The sequence below is a fragment of the Mandrillus leucophaeus genome, unplaced genomic scaffold (assembly GCF_000951045.1).
Source record: "Mandrillus leucophaeus isolate KB7577 unplaced genomic scaffold, Mleu.le_1.0 Scaffold942, whole genome shotgun sequence".
NCBI lineage: Eukaryota > Metazoa > Chordata > Mammalia > Primates > Cercopithecidae > Mandrillus > Mandrillus leucophaeus.
The window spans coordinates 394,642-415,442 of record NW_012110275.1 but is presented as its reverse complement, the minus strand read 5'-3'; the positions used below and the strand labels follow the sequence as shown (position 1 = coordinate 415,442).

Genomic DNA, 20,801 nt, shown 5'->3' with positions numbered 1-20,801 from the left:
TATATAGTTTGCCCCCTAAAACTATCCATGTTTCAGAAATATTTTTATATGTATTATATAGCACTCTAAAATTTGAAACAGTAAGCTTTAGATATATTTTGATCTAAACTTTTTGGCAATTACTTGGACTTATCAATATAGATGTCTGCTATGGTTTTTTGTGCTAATACTGACCTTTCCTTTCACATTTTAGCTTTTCCCTCTTCCTCTGTGTCTGGTTAAAAATGTCCATTTTTCCTCCTGTTGATGGCTTCACAGCCCTTCCAATCTTCTGTATTGCTATCTGCTCAACTTGTAACTCATTTTAAATAGTGAAACACAGCATTGCAGGATACAAGAATGGGAGAAACAAACTCAAGTTCAAGCTCTTCTACTTCATAGTTATGTGAACGTAGAATATTACTGAACCCCACTGAAGTCACACAAGTTTTTTCTTATTTTTTATTTTATGGTTTTCAAAATCTCTGCATTGATGATAAAAATACTCTCAATCCATAAGGTTGTGTGAAGATTAAATATGAAAATCCATGCATGATAAATTATTAGTAAATATTAAATAAATATTATAATTTGTATGAAGCCCTTAATATCTGTATGAGGTTCTAAGAGAAAGGGCATGAATTTAATGATGGAGAAATGTGACAGCTCACTCAAACATGCAAAACTAAACTGAAGATAATAATATACTTATTTAATAAATCCATTACAGAAAAGTATTAGTCTCTCAAGATGGCATCTTTGTGTTATTCAGCACTAAGGATTATGTTGGTGCCATGTAGCATAATTTGATCTTTGAGTTAAACAAAAAAATTGAAGTCTTCAAATTGTTTTTGTGGAATAAGACAGATATAAATAAATGAATAAATTAATGTTAAAAACAAATATAACTTGACTTTAAATTAAGGAGAAATATAAATAATGTCATAACAAGATAGTACGTGCTTTAGATTTTTACATCCTTCAGTGTTTACTTTTATGCATATACTTTTATTAAGGTGATGGAATTATGTAATATTAGGAAAACAATATTTTTAGAAAATTAAAACTATATGACATTTATAGAATAGTTGTATTCTAATACAAATTTTAATTTATTTTCCAAAGTTGAGATGTCTTGTATGGTTCCCAAAAACCATATCACAAAATTGTGTATATCATGTAATTGCCCTATATCATAAAGTTGTAAAAAACAATTGAAATAATATAATACATGTAAGTACTCAACACAATGCCTGGCACATACTAAACACTCCCCAAAAGTCAGCTGACTTTTAATTTAATCATATGGAAAGGTTTTTTATCAAGAACTGTATTTTCTCCTTGGAGTATATTTTCTGAGTGGTTACTATTCTATGGACTCAAAATTTAAGTTTTGTCATTTGCTAAATGGTAGAACCCCTGGTCTGTTTTAAGTTAAAACTCAGAACTTCAAGGTTTACATTTATGTCAGGAATGATTATGATATTGAAATTTTAGTTCATTATTTTCTTATATATTTCAGTTTAGAATATCCTAAAACTGACTTTGTGATTTAGCATAGTTACTTTCATTTCTGTATTGATATTTCATAGGTAAGATGGGTGCTTAAGAAACAAACAAATAAATAAACCCTTAGTTCTATGCCAATAGAGTTTTAAAAGAATTAACTTGAAGTTCAATTACTTGTCACTATATATATGGCCCTAAGTTCTCGCTCATTTTCTCTCTTTTTGTCTGACTGTCTCTTGATAAATATAACTTAATTATTACTATCTTGCTTAAGAACACATTGGTAAGGAGTATTAGGTAGCAGTTTGAAGTTTACTGATCTGTCACTATAAAATATGTGGAGGCAGAATTAAATTACTTTTGGAAGGACACATTACTGAGAATTTAATATCTGTTTGGGAAAAAAGTATTTCTCCCTAAAACTTATGCAATTAAGATTGTATCTGCACAATGTATGTGGTTTTGAAATCAATCAATGTCTTATTTTTATAACAAATTAAGCTTTAATAAGCTATAAAAACTTAAATCTATACAAACAGAAAATATTTTCAATTGAACTTTGAAGACAATATACACTCAATAAAATATTTTAATAAGCAACTGCTAATATGTTAATTTATCCTCATAAATATTCATTAAATTGCTTTTTAACTGAAAATATATATTTGCTGTATTTATGCAAACACTATTGGGACAGGTTTATAGCTCATATATTATAGTTAAGAATAAAGCTTTTGTAGTTTTAATACTGAGCAGTTGAAAAAAAAAGGCTTTATACTGCAGGTTAAAAAGTTAATTCTTATTTACTAGAGTTGCATTTTAAAATTTCATTAAGCTTATGTAATTTTATTTTGTATATTTTCTCTCATATTGCATTTTAGAATACACCCAGTAATCTCATTTATTTTAAATTTCTTATGAATTTTCTTAATAAATACACAATTACTTGAATATTATAACCATCTAACATCTTAATTATTTAAATATTTGAATCATCTAATTTTTAAATCTAAACATGCAACACAAAATTTTAATCAACATTGGAATAATTTTTCATTTTAGATCTTTTTTATTGAAAAATTAGGAAAAGTTAGATTATATAACCTAGAAATACACATAGTATAGTAGAAGACTTTAAATTTTGCCTGATATTCATAATTAAGGAAGAACTACCAGAAAATCCTTCAGATAAATTCATATTTGTTCTTCAAGATTTAGTTCTAATTTCCCTCTTGTTTCATTCTAAATCTCATTACCTTGTTAGCTTGTTAAAATGACTGTTCCCTACCATTCAGTGAAGAACTAGTGTGCTTGTGCTTCGTAAGTAGATAACATCCTCCTATTAAACTTCTTTTATAATTCTTATACAAAGATAATTTTCAGGAAGTTGTAGGGTAAATTTCATCATATATAGACATGAGTCATTGAATGAAATTCAGAAATAACTCTTGTAGTTCCAACAAGGCATGCTTGCCTGACGTTTTTCCAATACCCACATTAATGATGGTTTTAATATAACTTATTTGTTTATAATAATAGCATATCTATAATTAGATAATAGTACAACCTGGTGATGGTATTATGGATATTAAAACACCTGTGATATAATCCAATATTGTATTCCTATTCTGTTAAAATGGACAATTTTGAAACTTTGCTTTCTCTTACGTTTTGACTATTATCCAACCTTATAATTGGTTTTATAAATTTTAAAAGTTCAAAGCTTTCTTAGCTTTAGAGTAAAACTAGTAAAATAAAAAGGTGTACTATTTGGTCAATTAAAATGCAATTGGCCCTTCTTCCAATTGTACTATTAATATAACAGTCAGGCAAGCATTATTGTAGCTATTTCAAATCTTTCCTTAATGAGAAATTTTCTGTGATTTCTACAGAAGGTTATTGGCAAAACACATATAAAGGTATTTTCCTTGTGGTTTTAAAAAATTATTACTATGACTTACTAAATGTGTAAGATTTTTCCTTTGTTTTGGGTGGCTTTATAAATTGTGTGCTCTAATTGATTATAAAACATGTAGATGCAATCCACATTAAAAATAAGGATCATACACTAATAAGGCCAATGCTTAGTTGTAGCCAATTAAGTCATTTTTGTTTTTTTACCTTTGCATTCAGCTTTATAAAAACCCTCTGTTCACATTGCTAACTCAGAGCTCCCCAAATCTTCTTCAGTTTTGAGTAATGCATGACTCAAAAATCAATTTATGCTCAAATAAACTCTGTTAAATTTATTTCATCTGAAGTTTTTCCTTTTAAAAAGACAGTTTATATCAGGATGATACCGATTTAATATCCTTCACATTGGAAAGTGGGTGAGAATATAATATCTGGGGATGGGAGTAGGGGCAAAAAGAGGTAACTCGAGACATTCCTTACAGTTCTTACGTAAGTGTTCTTCATGTATACATTTGCATCATGTGTACACGAGAGGTCTCCATGTGTACATTAGTTTATACTTAAAATGATTTCCAACCTCACATCCCATGGGTAGAGAATCTGAACAGTTATATGGGATTTGAGTCCCAGCTCTACTATTTAATTGCTGTAAGTCAGTAGTCAAACTTTTTAAACGTTCTAAGACTTCATTTCGTCCTTGTAAAACCAGTGTAATGATAGTGTTGTCTTCATATCACCTAGCCTTTAGTAACTGTTCAATAAACATTTATTATATTGTTACTGTTTTGTAACCATGATAAGAAACAGTTCCTACTTTCACTGAAGATGTTTTAAAACATAGTTACTTCAATAATACAGGCATGAATCACTTAACAAAGGGGATACATTCTGAGAAATGCCTCATTAAATGATTTCCTTGTTGTGCCAGTATCATGGAGTGTACTTACACAAACTTAGATGGTATAGCCTACTAGGTATCTAGTCTATATGGTATAGCCTGTTGCTCCCAGAATACAGATATTGCTGTACTGAACACTGCAGGCAATTATAATATAGTAGTAAGTATTTGTGTATCTAAACATCTCTAAACAGAAAAAGTACATAAAAATATGATATAAAAGAGAAAAACTGGTATACCTATAGAGGGCACATATCAAAAAGAAAAAGTAGAGCTTTTCTTTTTTAATAATAAATTAAGCTTAGATTACTATAGCTTTTTTATTTTATAAACTTTTTATCTTTTTAAACTTTTCAACTCTTGTAATTAACACTTAGCTTAAAACACATTGCACACCTGGCAAAAATATTTCTGTTTGTATCCTTGTTCTATAGAAGCAGTTTTCTATTTTTAATAATTTATTTTTTTTTTATTTTTTAAACTTTTTGGCTAAAAACTAAGAAACACAGACACATTAGCCAAGGTCTACAAAGGGTCAGGATCATCAGTATCACTATCTTCCACCTCCATGTCTTGTCCCACTGGAAGTTTTTCAGAGACAATAACATGCATGGAGCTGTCGTGTCCAATGATAACAATACCTTCTTCTGAAATGCCTCCTGAAAGATCTGGCCTGAGGTTGTTTTACAGTTAACTGTTTTAATTTTTTCTTTTTTCCTTTTTTTTTTTTTTGAGATAGAATCTCCCTCTGTCACCCAGGCTGAAATGCAGTGGCATGATCTTAGCTCACTATAACCTCTGCCTCGCAGGTTCAAGCAATTCTCTTGCCTCAGCTTCCCAAGTAGCAAGGAACACAGATGTGTGCCACCATGCCTGACTATTTTTTGTATTTTCAGCAGAGACAGAATTTCACCATGTTAACTGGGCTGGTCTTGAAATCCTAGCCTCAAGTGATTCACCCTCCTCAGACTCCCAAAATGCTGAGATTACAGGTGTGAGCCACAGCACCTGTCCAATTTTTTTTTATATATAAATAGGAGAAGTACACACTAAAATAGCAAAAATATATATAGTATAGTAAATACACAAAGCACTAATATAGTTGTTTATTATTATTATCAAGTATGTACGTAATTGTATGTGCTATACTTTTATACAATTGGCAGAGTAGTAAGTTTGTTGACAGTAGCATCACCACAAACATGTAAGTAGTGTGTTGCACTACGTTAGGACACTCTGATGTCACTCGCTGACAGGAAAATATCAGCTCCGTTATAATCTTATGGGACCGCTGTTGTGTACAGGATCATTCCTTGACCAAAATGACCTATGCAGAGCCACGACTTTTTCTGTATAATGCTAGTTTCCTTTCAGATACATAATCTCAGGTAAGCACTCCCTATCCTCATAAAAATTTCTGTGTAAGTAGGATGGTCACTGCTGTATGGTAAGTAACTACTTCTCAGAGAGTTTGCATATCTTAACCAATGTTACACATTTATTTTGCAGAGAGCTAGGGTTGTTATTCCAAACCTAGGGCTCTTTATGATCCTCACAGTTTGTTAATTTATTTGTGTTTATGAATAAATCTTTAAGATAGATTCTCTGAGTATTAGCACCATTGTGCCTTCAATCATGGTTCTTTACTACCAAATAAATATGTTTTCACATTACTTTCACATGGTTCAGAATGAGAAAGATACACAGAGAAAGATGAAGGAAATGTGAGAAAATTAATAACCTGTGAAGTCAGGTAATAAATATGTGAGAATTTATCATACTATATTTTCCATTTCTATTAAAATCCTTAAAATAAAAATTTTCAAAATAAATAAGTGGGGGGAGAAAGCAACCAGGATTCCCAACAACTGCCTGAAAATGCCTCTAACCATTTTAGCATTAATTGAGCTTATTCACTTCCCCCATGGGAGCTGATTGAGTGGTTACAATACATGCTTTCCATTTGGACAAGATTTCTCATTTATGTGGAGAGTGTTTCAGTCCACTTCTGCCCTTAGTCAATCAAGCATACTAATCAGAGGATTCAGACTCACCAATTTAGCTGTCCAAAGCCTAACTTGACTTAAGGGGTGAAAAATATCACTTGATATTCTCCCTGCAGAGTATGGTAAAATCAGCTAGTGGGTTGGATATGGTCATTACAATTAAATCACTCTTCATCCAAATTGGCTGAATTTTTATATTTTTATCAGATTGCTGACAGCCAGGAAGACATAGCCTCAGGCACCTAAACAAAACAATGCTGAATATGAATTGGTGTTGAATTTGTTCCCAAGCAGAGTGCTGGTGAAACCATAGGGCAATTGTACATCGCAGCTCGTTTATTATGAGCAAAGAGTTCTCATTAACTTCTCCGGGAAAATGTTGCCATTAAATCTTATCTTGAATGAGAAGAATTTGTAACTTGAAAATGTTTATGAATATTTCATTAGAATCGTCTTAGGGTGCATGCTTGTGTGTGATAGCCTGGCAAAGGTTGACAGATATGTGGAATACTGTAATGACTTGATGGATGCATATGGAATGTTTAATGGAAAAAGTGGAAAGGGCCTGCTGGGCCTCTGTGAACCTCTTCCAGTATAGTACTGATTTTACTGTGCTGTCAACAAAATCCTCACAAAAAGGAATAGTTTGTGAGTAAATGAATTGAAAATGATAGGATTATTTTATTGCACTAAATAGCCCTACAAGAAATATGTTTGGGACTAAGGGTTAGTTTTTTATTCTGTATTTATTTTTATTAAAATCCATTTTAAAAAATCCATATATGTATAGAGGAGTTCTTAATGAATAGGCATGCACATTTATTTACTGCTTTGGTGTCTCAAAATCCCAGAGGAATTTCACCAAGTTTCACAGTAACAGGGGGTTATGAGTAGTTTGGCAATAGAGCAGTAGACAAAGTCTATGAGAATCATAACAATATCAAAAAGCAAAACAAAACTTGCTGAGTTAATCTTAGAAAAGAAAGAAAAATATATACAAAAGTGGAAAAATAATTTTCCCCAAGCGTTGTTTATTGGTAGATTATCATTTGGTTTGGTTTTCTCTATTTTAAAATGATAGAAGAAGTTTAGAAATAGATTTAAAAATAATTGATGGATTAGGAAAATGTGAATTATTTAATTAGGAGTTTAAATCTGTTACCAAAAAAAAAGCCTGAGAAGAAAGTCAAACACAGTCTTCATGCACGTCAAAGAGTATTTATGGGTTATAAAATTAGGACCCTTTCCAATCTTTGCAAAAGTTAAAGCTATAAAATAGGCACTTAGGCCGGGTACGGTGGCTCACATCTGTAATCTCAGCACTTTGGGAGGCCGAGGTGGGCGGATCACCTGAGGTCAGGAGCTGGAGACCAGCCTGGCCAACATGGTGAAACCCCATTTCTACTAAAAATGCAAAAATTAGCCGGGCATGGCACCACATGCCTGTAATCCCAGCTACTCAGGAGGCTGAGGCAGGAGAATCACTTGAACTCGAGAGGCAGAGGTTGCAGTGAGCCAAGGTCATGCCACTGCACTCCTGCCTGGGTGACAGAGTGAGACTTCGTCTCAAAAAAAAAAAAAAAAAAAAAAAAAAAAGCAGCCACTTAAATTGTGTCAAGTATATTAAGATTACCCAGAAATAATTTTATAAAATGAGATTGATTAAATACTAGAAAAGCTTACAAAGATGGCTGCCTGTCTGCTTTTAGAAATTCTAGAATATCTAATGAATTATATAATATTTCCTGATTCCTTTTAAAATTAATTAGATATGCTTAGTATATGTTGCATACTAGCCATCCACCATTCTCTTTAGATCACATTAGCCCCTGGTAAGAAAACTTCCAAACAAAAAATAAGAAGCCTGGAATGTTACCAAATATTAGTGATGGTTTTGTGACCTAAGAGACTAGGGAATTTGTCATTGTACTAATTCAATTCATTCCAGTAAGAGAGAAGATGTTGGACATTTTCATTCAACTTATGGCAAATTCTATGCTTTTTAAAAAGTCTGCTCCAGAAATGCATCAGTCTAACATACCTCTTTATTTAAAAGAAACAAAGAAAATTTTGTTAGTATTTTGTTAAGAAATGAGTTTATCATATTAAACTTCCAAGAAAATTATGTGAAGTAAGTATTACTCTTTACTATAAAAATGAGGACTGTGTAGGCAGATGAGTTTTTCATCTGTGAAGTTGATCATTGTCTCTGGTACTCTGGTAATAAAATCCTTGTTTGTACTTTGTTGTCCTAATACCAACATAGGACAACATGGGAAGAATGTTGTACACTCCCGCTGTAATCTTAACATGACCTACTGAGAGCATTTCAATCCTGGGTCAGAATCATTTGATCTGATTTGAATTGATCAGAATCAGAATCAATTCAGATCAGATCATTTCTGGCTAATAAAATTCTTGTTTGGACTAAGTCGGTATTATAGGAAGGGTGCTGTTGTACCCTCATGCTGTACTCTTAGCATGATCCATGATCATTTCAGTGAGACCCAGACTTGACTTTTATTTTCTGCTCAGTTGTGATTTAACCAGAATAAAATTTATCTTATTTTATTTTATAGTAACAATCAGTTTTTTGGGGATAATTTTATAATTCTTTCTAAAAGGGAATTGGTCTAACAATCCGTTTCTGCTATGTATATTCCCAGAATAGACTCTTAAAAATGAGAACATTTAATTGTCCCTGTCCATTTGGTATTTACCACATAGGACATGAAAAGCCAAATTGTTTGAAATGTGCCACTTATGCCTTATTTTATCATTCCTGTCTCAAGGAATCTTTGTGACAGAGTTAAAGTTAATTGCTTTGGTGGATCTGATTAACATAGACCCTGATTTCTGTTCATAGTCGTGTTTATCATCTTAATGTGAAATTTGCTTTAAGCAATTTATTCAATCACACAAATGTATGATACATTGAACCTGCTGCATTTGACATCAGATAAATATTGAGGTTTGAGAGGCTCACTTATGCTATAATATGTCATCCCAGGTACAGCCCTCTCTATCCCACAAAACAGTTTAAATTATTATTTTTTAATGTAGACAATATATTTGGAAAGATTTGAAAATCATATAATATGCTTCCCATTTCTCATATCAAATGACATAATTCTAGGTCTACAAAAACCTGAAGCTGTAGGTTATTAAATCCGTTATCTTGGATTATTTATCTCACTTAAGGTAAGGAACTGATATTTTACTTTTAAGTATAACCTTTTCTAATAGAAAGGAAAATCAATGATTAAAATAGTTGTAGGAAAAATAAATATAATAATGGCAATATAGCAATAACATGTTAATGGCAATAACAACATGCAGATAAACTACAAATCAACATAAAAAGGATCAAAATCTGATTTATATTTAATCTTGAGTATTTTTCATTGATGTACTAAATATTTAGTCTATTTAAAATCAAGGTTATGTAATTTTAGAGTCCTATCTAATGATTTTAATATATGTTTCATTTCTAACTGCAAAACATTAGGTTTCATGGAAACAACATTATTTATAATTTGCCTGTAGGTTTAATATATATGAACATGAATGCTTATTGTAGGTTGCAATATAAGTGTTTGATAGAATGCTGCAGTTATTTGTGTATTTATGTTCTCTTACAATTTATCTCCACACGTATGCCTATAGACATGACAAATTGACCTTCCTTATTCACCAGATATTAATTTGGTAGCATATTTGCAAGTAACCAAGGTAATTTATCTTTCTATAAGTATTTCATTTTAAAGTATTCTGTTATAATAAAAATGTCTTATTCCAAACCAATGCCAAGGATTTTTCAATTGCTACTCTGGTTTACCTTCCATGTTAGAATATTCCATTCTTCATTCATTTAGTAAAGATTATCAACAAACTTTATGTATTATACATTCTTAAATTTAATACCAGAAATTAAATACTTAAATACTTTAATGCTTTGATTTTAAGATAATAAAATATAAAACTTGCAAAAATCAAATTGTTGTTTAAGGAAATAGAAAAAAAAATTGATAATTTATTCTCTCTTTTAACCCTAATGTAAGAGTATTTGATGAAGAATATGTGTGTGCATGTGTGTGTGTGTGTTAAGAAATTATATTTTAACCACATTTTGTTTTGGATACACATCTATTGTGGATAAATAGGTGGTTTTTATTATTTTCTCCTTTTTGCATTTTGGTTTATTCAAAGTAATTTACAAAAAACATGCATTTCTGTTAGAGCTTTTAAATTTTTTAACAAATTAGTTAAGTTTCTTAAATAATAGACATTTCTTTGGTTTTTTTCAATGTTTTAAGTAAACTGTTTGATTAATGCAGTTAAGTATAAATAGAAATGTTTCCCACAATATGAAAAATAGCATATCATTTTGTATTAATCTGTTCTCATACTGCTAATAAAGAATAGACTGGGCAATTAATTTATTAAAGGGGTTTAATTGAGTCGCAGTTCCACGTGGCTGGGGAGGCCTCACAATCATGGCAGACGGCGAAGGGGGAAGTAAGACACATCTTTGTGGCAGCAGGCAAGAAAGTGTGTGCAGGGGAACTGCCCTTTCATAGGATCGTCAGATCTCATGAGACTTATTCATTATCACGAGAACAGCACGGGAAAACCCCATCTCCATGACACAATGACCTCCCAAGTGCTCATTTAATAAATATATTAAAATATATTGGCTTCAATAGTTCTATACTCTTGGCCTCTGAATGAGCATATTGTAACTTTTATGTTGTTCAATTATCAGTGTTTTTTGCTAAGAGTTGCCATAAGGATGTTGACATCACTTGAATTAAGTCCAGCTGTTAACAGTTAGCATATTTTTGTGCCTCTGAAATTGAGAATGGGATTAGGTGGTAAGGTGAGGTGAGTTAGTGAATAATGGGATCAGTCAAATTAGTTTGATTGCACTATTAGAATTGAAAAATGAAATAAATGGATCTCATCTTAAAACTAAAGAATAAAGAATGTATATATTTACAGAAGTTCTATTTCTATCTACTACAATTATAAAGGTAGTAGTATAATTACAATTGTTTGAAAGGTTTTCACATCTGCTTAGTGATTTTCACATGACTTGTGAAAATTACTTACTTGCCATAAGCTGCTGAAAGCTATGGGGTTAAAAATACATTTGCAGACCGGGTGTGGTGGCTCATGCCTGTAATCCCAGCACTTTGGGAGGTCGAGGCGGGCAGATCACAAGATCAGGAGATCGAGACCATCCTGGCTCATATGGTAAAACCCAGTCTCTAGTAAAAATACAAAAAACTAGCCAGGCGTGGTGGCACGTGCCTGTAGTCCCAGCTGCTCGGGAGGCTGAGGCAGGCAAGAGAATCATTTGAACCTGGGAGGCGGAGGTTGCAGTGAGCCAAGATCACGGCCCTGCACTCCAGTCTGGCAACAGAGCGAGGCTTCGTTTCAAAAAACAAAAAAAAAAAATTTGCAAAGAGATCCTCAAAAGTCTTTTTAGAGCAAGAATTATTTTTTAATTGTATCACAGAGAGAAATGGGGACCTTCGGAGTTGAATAAACTCGGAAATGGATTGATTAATTCTGCTTAAATAATAGATGAAAAGTACTTTATCATAACTTTTTTTTACTTCACGTTCTTATGTATACTTAGCTTATAGAAGTTTGTTTAATAAATGTTAATATTTTCATTAGGGTCTAATTTTTATTAAAAATAAAGCAGTTTTTTTATGTGGATATAGTTTTGCAGAAATTCATTGTTTATGACTGAAGAAAAAACATTAAAATGATTTATACCATGAAAGTGCCATGGTGGTGTAACTTCTGGTGGTTAATAAGGTTACGGTCAGGAATTTTATAAAAGGAAATAGTTTTATGAGTTTTCTTACTATCATTATTATAAAGCTTAAACTTATTATATTAATAATAATAAAATGAGTACTTTTTTTTGTTGAATGCCTGGGTATAGATAGTACTTAGAATTTTCATGCATTACCCTACTTGATCTTTGCATTTTAGGGTTAGAAAATGTCAAAATTTTATATTGGTTAAATTTTGAGCTCTTACTAATATGCATAAAGTCACCATATGGGCAAGAGGTACATATAAGACAAGTGTCCTCAAGACACTTGACTTCCATCTGGCTAAAATTTGTCATAATGTACTGATTTTGTTACAAGGAGACAGTTTACTGCCATCTGCCCATAAATGGTTGTTAAAAATACACAAATTTCTGATGTCTATGTTGTGAACATTGCCCCATAAGATATAAACTGCATGTCCTGCCCAACTACATAAAATGGTCCAGATGTGTATAAATGGACAGGCCATATGAGATTTTAGTTTTCTGAATATATATAAGGAAAAAAGTCTTGATTAATTTTTGAGAATCTTAAGATCATCCTAAAAACGTTAGGAAAGTCACTTATTCTACATGAATATATATTCTTTATGAAGTTATTAGGATGAACATTCTTAGAAATTGTCTGGGTTTACTTTTTGTATGTCTTCAATAGGCAAATATATGTTTAAATAAAATTGGAATTGGCCTTTGATTTTCACATTTTATTTCTATCCCCATTGTACTCTGGCTATCTTACGATACTAGGAAAACTTCTACAGTGCCAATGTATCTCTACTACCCATATATGGGTACCACATGCTAAAATTTTTGTTTGTTAAGATTTCAGCTCTGTTGTGTCAACAAGTACTCATGTTTTGACTATCGTATCTGATAACGAGCAATAAACTGTATCATGAGATTATCATCAATGCTTAGTTCCTAATTGATTCATGTTTTCTTCCTGAAAGCTGCAAGGTAATGCTAATGCTGTGGATCTAAAAACCAATACAGGACAGTGAAGGAGTCCGACCAATATGTTAACGTAGTTCAGTGGCCAAACATCCAGAGATACAAGTGTCTTCACCTAGTAGTCTTTTATTTTCCAGTATAACTTTCATCCAACAACCAAATTTATCTTTTCTTAACATAACCCTTATTGTATCAACCCATACTCAAAACTTGTCAATGGATTTTTTTTTTTAATCATTAGACCATTTGGTCTTTATTTATCATAAAGACAAAAATGTTTAGAATTATTTATGAATCCTTAAATAATCTGAGATTGTGTAATTCATCTTGTATAACTTCACTTCTTAGCTTCTAAAATATACCATTTACCCTTGTATCTCAGGGCATTTATCATTCTAGTTTCCCCTACTCAGATCTTCCTTCTATTCTTTTCCTACCCAAATTCTGTTCTAACTACAGATCACTTACTGTTACTTTCTTAGACAAGGGTTCCCTGATCCCACAGAATATTTCAAGCCTCATGTGTAAATGCTGCGTAGTCCCCTTTTCCTTAATGAATATCATGGTTTATCATTAAATGCATTTGTGTGATATTATTTGGTATATGAATTCCCTACTACATGATAAATTCATAAAAGAAGAGGTGGTGTTCATTATTCTCCACTATTATAGCTTCAGCTCTTAGCACCATGCAGTCCTTGATACATATTAGGTGTGTCTCAAAAATTATATGTTAAATGAGTTGATAACTTAATGGATGCGTCTAGTTAATGTAACAGAGAGAAATGTCAAACCTAACTTCTATTTTTCACTCGAAAACTGCTTCCCATTAGTTAACTAAGTAGCTGGGTCTAACCTTCTTATATAAAGTTCAAAAGAACAGGAGGAATCTTAGCCAGTATATGATTAGACAAACACTCCCCAGAGTGATTTTAAAAGTAGAAACTTTTCCATGGTGTGTCAACTTTTTGGATGATTTGTAGCTCTTTATTTTTCCCTTTTTGCTTTAAAGTGTTCCTTATAAAAAGTTCTTTTCTGGTGAGAAGGTGACTTTGGACTCTACCAGTTGGCATACTTGTGTGATATCATTTGAATGCATTCCTTTCCATAAACCTACTTTTAAGGTTGGTAGCATTATATTGACTGTGCAGGTCGGTAAACTGAGGGAGAGCCTCAGTGGTGAATTATATTGCAATTATACTGTTTAATAAGTGGCAGAACGTAGTTTGGAGAGTTGGAATCCAGGACTTGAAAATTCATGCTTTTTCTTATTCCAAGTTGTAGTGATTCCATCTATGTATCCAGGGAAACTTATGAAATATTCATCTGTTGGACTATCGTCTTACAATGCAACTTCCCTAAAAGTAAGATTATATTTTTGTTGTGCTATTTGGTGTAATAGGTCTACATTCCAGATGAAGTGAGTATACAGGTTTTTTTCTCTTGCAAAAGTTCACTTTGTGTATCCTTCATTTCAGAAGAGTTTATTTTCAAGCATGTGCAAATCTACCAGAGCAATTAGAGCTGTATTGTGTTCAAAGAAGTAGATGGATCACCAGACTTACTCCCTACAAGTAATGCACCCGACACTGACAAGTCAGATGCAAAAGGAACTCTCAAACTTGGATTCATTTTATATGGGACCCTAGGGCAAGTGGGTATTTAATCTAGACTAACGGAAGACATTTATCCTTATCGTTGCCAAGGTACTTATTGAAATTACTAAAATATTCTAGCAACAGCTCTAGGAAAAGAAAACCCGTCCTACCATCTGAAAGGATTTACTGCTCGTGATTCTGCCTGAAAGATAAACCACCTTAAGGTGGATTTTAATGACAGTTTTCATTTTGGATTCACATGTAGAGTGCTGATGCTTTTAGCTGAAAATATACCTTTAATTAAAAACATAAGAGATTTTTTTTTTTTAAAAAAAAAAGAAAATCTCCATTTGGTCTAAAACACATAGTAAATCTGTAGCTTGAATGTATTCTATTCATAAAATCATATATTATGTCTCTTTAAAACCACATACTTTAATTCCTAGTTCAAACCATCTGGGCTTTTATTTTATGGCAGTAGATATTACATACTATTTTATTTCTTCCTGAAATTTGAAGCAGGAAGAATGATCTGGAGTGATAATGTCAGGAAGGCCAGCATGATTTTTAAAAATTGGTTCTGAATTTTACAACAATCGCTGTATAAGATCCTCTACATATTTGTGTGTGTGTGTGTATATGTGTGTGTGTATTATTAATAAAGATGTAAACTACAGGCTTCACTGAAGAAAAATATATGGCTATGGGACTTATTCACTGAATAGATAAGCACTTCCCTAGAATTTTAGAAGCAAAAATACCATGCAAATTTATGTTAAGAAATTGTGTGAATAGGATTTTCTCTTTTCTTTCTTGATGGAATAAACTGGAAAGTTGTCTTTCTCTTTCAGTTCATTTTAAAAAACAGTTTTAAATATACCCTTGGATTTAGAGAGGATCGTGGGAAACAGCACCCACATTCATCTATTTATTTCTTGGTAGGCATCTGATCTTCCTGGAACTGAAAAGGAATTTCTGTTTCTTCTTGTCGTTCCACTATCTTTCCAAGTTTCTATTCTTTCTAGTTCTTCAATTTTATATCGATTTCCTTTTTCTCAATGTAATCATTTCCTCCATTTACACCTTTGATTTAAATGTTTCCTAGTTTAGTAAAATACAAAGTCTATTTTGAAAAGAGCAAGGAGAAAGCGGTTTGCTGCTCCTCCTTCCTTTACTAAAATCCATAAAACCATTAAAGATTTTACCAAGAAATTAATATACTCATAAAAAAGGTTTAATGTTGTTAGTTTGTGATTAACCTCCTCAACTGCATTATACATTCATAGTAAACTGTGTTTGGAAGAAATTCTATTGCACCCTGCTAAGAGATAATGAGAGAATAAGATTAGGCAGGTTGTTGCATCTCAGCGAAAGCTATTAGAGATGCTGCTTGAAGTACATATTGTTACCACTGAATAATTATGATCACTTGCTTAAGAATCTTCCTATGAGATGGAAAAATAACCTGTGTTTAGGAGACTCAAATTTGTCTTTCCTGTTCCTGATATGCTTAAACACATTCCTCCACATAAATACACAGTGTATAATCAAAGCTCAGCAAAGTACATAGCAAGCCCTTCATAAATATTTGCTGAAACAATGAATAGATGTCTGTTCCCCACCAAACAGGGAGTTTTGAATCATTTTTGTTGACTTTTTTGACCATTTTTAATCTTTTTATACTGATTCTACATCAGTGTATAGGTATACATGAAAAAAAACAATTTTAATATGTTTTCTTTACATTGATGAAGAAAAAACTCTCTCCATTATAATTAAAAACATAACTAAAATACAGTCAAATAAATTTGTAATTTTTTCAAACTTGACTAGGTTCTATATAATTTTGCCATTCTACAAGCTTAATATAAAATACTAGTTAAACCTTGAAGAAAATTACATACGTTTGACATACTCAGTAAATGCCAACCTCCTCTTTGACAAAATAATTAAATAAATCCTTGCTTCTCAAAATGTTGTCCATATACCAGCAGCATTTGCATCCTGTGTGATCTAGTGAGAAATGCTGGAGCTCTGGGCCCACACCAACCCTGTTCCATCAGAATCTGCATTTTAGTAAGTTCCCCAGGTCATTCATTGATATGCACATTAACGTTTGAGATGCAGTGAATCTCAGTTTTGTTTTTCTTTAGAACTTAAATAATACTAAAATAATTCAACTTTATGTGTGTGTGTGTGTGTGTGTGTGTGTGTGTGTGTATTGGTAATTGTCACTTATTTAAATTTTATTTAAATTAACTCAACACATTTAGTTATTTAGAACTTCTTTTCTAAGGCTATCTTCTATCCATAATCCTGGCTTTATAAACCAATTTTAAACAATTTTACATGGTGTATATTTTTGTGCTACTTTCCTTAGAAAATTCTTAAAAGTTTTTATTGCAAGTTAAGGTTTAATTGCCCTCGTATAGTAATATTTTCCATGTATAAAATTCTTAAAGAAAGCCATTAAGTCTCTCACTCTTTCATATCATTCATTTAGATAGTAGACTAAAACACCTTTGCAATGTGTATATTTTTATAAGTTTATCACTTTATCCAAATTTGATAAACATCACATTTTAAAAAATATTAAAACTGATTTTCAGTAAGACAGTATGTATACATGCTCAAACTCTTTTGTGTATCTGTACCAGTGAGTTATTTTCAAGTCGAACACCGATATGCTGTAGAAGCCTTGAACATTGTCAGACTTCACATAAATACATTACATAATGTGTGTGATTAAATTTTTTTCTAGAACTTGAGTTTTCAAATCCCTTCAAGAAGGCTTCTTTTGCTCTTGTGAATATTTCAATATTGTTTATACAAAGTATCTTGTGAATATTTCAATTTTGTTTATACAAAGAATATTTTTCTACTCTTGTTTCTCAAATATTTTCTATTTCATTTCCCATATGGAATGCTCAACCTCTTCTCTGTCATTTAACGAACTACTTTATGAGTTACTTTAAGATTCACTTCTCTTATAAAAACTTCCCTAACTATTTAATCTGACTTGGATATTTTATTTAAAATTCAACTGCTCTCATGTTTTGTTATTATTTCACACACATTATTTGCATCTCTACAAGATGAATTAATATAGAGATCATGTTTTATACTTCACCAAAATTAAGGAATGATTAGTAATCTAAAATTCCCCTTAAAATATTTTATGATTGAATTATTTTATAGTATAATAAGTACTACCAGAAAGTAAAAATTGAATGTTTTACAAATGAATAAATGGGTGAAAAGACTAAGTTTTTTTCTATACTTCACTAATTAGAAAGTCCTAAAAAACCTGACTTATGTTTCTACAATTAACCCAAATCAATATGTGATGATTATAGCATGAGTGGGGTTACTAGACAATTGTCCTTTACTGTTCTGTTACTTGATAAAACTGGCCAGAGAAAATTTTCAATTCTTATTCTGCTTTAAAAAACACTTAACAGACTATAGCTATATAGGTGTTTTGTATCACTGGAAAATCCTGTGACATCAGCTGCTTTTACAATTTTAAAACCATAGTAACAGCCTTTAAATTTTCTTAAATGCCTTAAGGAGAAAGAGGAAGAGGGAGGGAGTAAAAAGAATATCATCTGAATAAAAATAAACTAACTTTGAAGAAATGAAAGAACTTCAAATTTTCATTTCTCTACCTGTCGCCTGCCCGCCACCCCCCACCAAACTCCACTGGAAGACCTAGCTACCTTGAGGGTCACTAGATGCATGAACAGTTTTCATAAGGAAAGGGGGCAGGGATCATTCTGCAGTTCTGCAGTCTCATTTCCTTTAAACCTCTGTCTCCCTGTCCTTGGGTTTTTACGAGTCAACTTTTTAAATTTATTTTTATTTTTATTTTTGTATCTACTTTTAAGAATGAAGTATACAGGTACTACATCTCTTTTGGAAACTACCTTCCTTTTTTTTCAAATCCTCTAATTATTTGGGATTTGTTCACTAGCAGAAATGCCCCTTGTTGGAAATATTATAAACAGCAGTGACAATGGTCAGTAACAAGACTTTTAACTTTGAAAAAATCAGGACCATATAGTATTATAGACACAATGTTTGTTCCACTATTGATAATTATCTAAGGGAAATGGTCTCAGATTGTTTCCAAAAATTGATAATATTCTTCTAAGTATTCAGATATACTCAATATCTATGTGCATTAACATTTAAGATTAAGTTTACAATATACTAAAGACTGCACTGTCCTCTTTCCCTCTTCCATTTACCGAGAGACCAGGTAGGCAGGAAACACAAAGAAGGATGGATCTCAAATAAATAGGATTGATGCAGTTTGCATTTTCTACCTGCAAGATACCATTGTATTTGCTGTTATCCTTTAGACTACCTAAAATAATAGAATTTGTGAAATTAATAGTTTCTTTATTGCTCTTTACAAAATGTTTTTGTTCTATTAGGCAGGTCTGACTTGCATTTGGCACTCATTTTATGGCAGTTTTCTTACTTCTGTTGGGGAAACTAAACAATCCTACCAACATAAAGGGCCCTCTGTACCAATGTTATGAAAAAAATAATTTATCATTCTGTACACATTAACATAATTACTTGCAGTTAAGGTAGTATGAATTTGACACAAAGTTATGGTAAAGCCTCACATTCCATACAACAAAGCAGACATAACAGTAGCTTTTCTTACGTGCTCAAGGGACGAGGGTCTGTACCTGATATCAGGTTCCTGTGGGGCTCATGAGAGACCCCTGAGCTAATTCCAGAAGCATGTTTTTATATATCCAGTGGTTATTTGGCCACCACATTGAAAATAGCTCTACATCATAAAATCTGGACATGAACTTAATCAGTAGAGACATTTATCTGTATACCAAACGTTCTAATCTTCCTCAAGGAGGGACTCAGATTCGCTGTCTCAAGGAAACACATTAAACAAAGAAGGGAGGACAAAAATGTTCTATTTGCTTTTTATGAACAGGAAACAAAATTAAATTTATCCTTGCAGCCTCAAAACTTCACTAGTCCTATTATCAAAAAACTCATGTCTTTCCTGAAATCAAATGGGTTTCTTCCCAACAATATTAGTGTAGTTTGAAGAAGAAACACAGTTATAAGTAAATGGAAGTGGAATGCCCTGGAAATGTAAAAGAAAATGGCAAAGGATAATTTTTTCCCTTACATCATTATATATATATACATATATATATATATATTTTTTTTTCTTGCTTTAAATATGCTTTCGTGCTGGTGTGTATGTGTGTGTTACAGAATATAGGTATAAGGATGACTAAGGCTACCTTTCTTGGTCCTCCTTCTAGAAGTTTGCAAAAGATGCTATAATAAAACAATAAGACAAAAGATGCTATAATAAAACATTCATCACCAGGAAACTAAATATTTGGGGTACCTTGAAATATTTCATTTTCTTATACTATTATATTCTGATTATATTCTGTCTTCCTTTTGGAAAAGGAAAATAAGTCTCATATTTCTTTAGTGCAGGACTTAATATATGGTTTAGAAGAAGCCCGGATTATTTGTGTGGAGGCCTGATTAAACAAACAAACAAACAAACAAAAAACCTGAGCTTTTAGCTTATCAATCCAACAATTTGTTTTGTCTCTTAAAATTCATACAGAATTCACATTCATTTGGCAGTGCCTATTCTTATAAGGTGTGAAGAATCAGATTATTCCATCTTACAGAATTAATAGTGTTTCTTAACAGTTAGGAAAATAAATTAAAATGATAGTTAAATATCTAAATTAAAATAATAACAGCACCTGTTTTTGTAATGTATGATGGGGGACTAACTCAGTTGTCCTTATATTCAAGAACAAAGGGATTCTCCTACATTTGCTCTCTGGTCTTAGATGAGTGAATAATCTAAGAAAGGCCAGGCTGAAGATGCAGCATCTTCATTGCTGGCTGCCAGTCCAACTCCAAGATTGTAACACAAAGCGCCCAGTGTTGTTGCAGGCAGTGCATCGAAAGACAAAGTATATCCTTAAAACCATGGTGTAAAGGTAACTCCATTAACTCCAGCTTCTATAGGATACTTTGCCTCCCATATTATGTTCACCTTTATGGATAATTACAGATGC

At 31.9% G+C, this 20,801-nt stretch overlaps 1 protein-coding gene across 1 annotated transcript in view; it reads left to right on the top strand.

Moving 5' to 3' along the window:
- LOC105532231 (inactive N-acetylated-alpha-linked acidic dipeptidase-like protein 2) overlaps nt 1–20,801 on the top strand; it is a 612,136-nt gene that overhangs the window by 213,431 nt on the left and 377,904 nt on the right. The gene's annotated exons all lie outside the window — the stretch shown is intronic.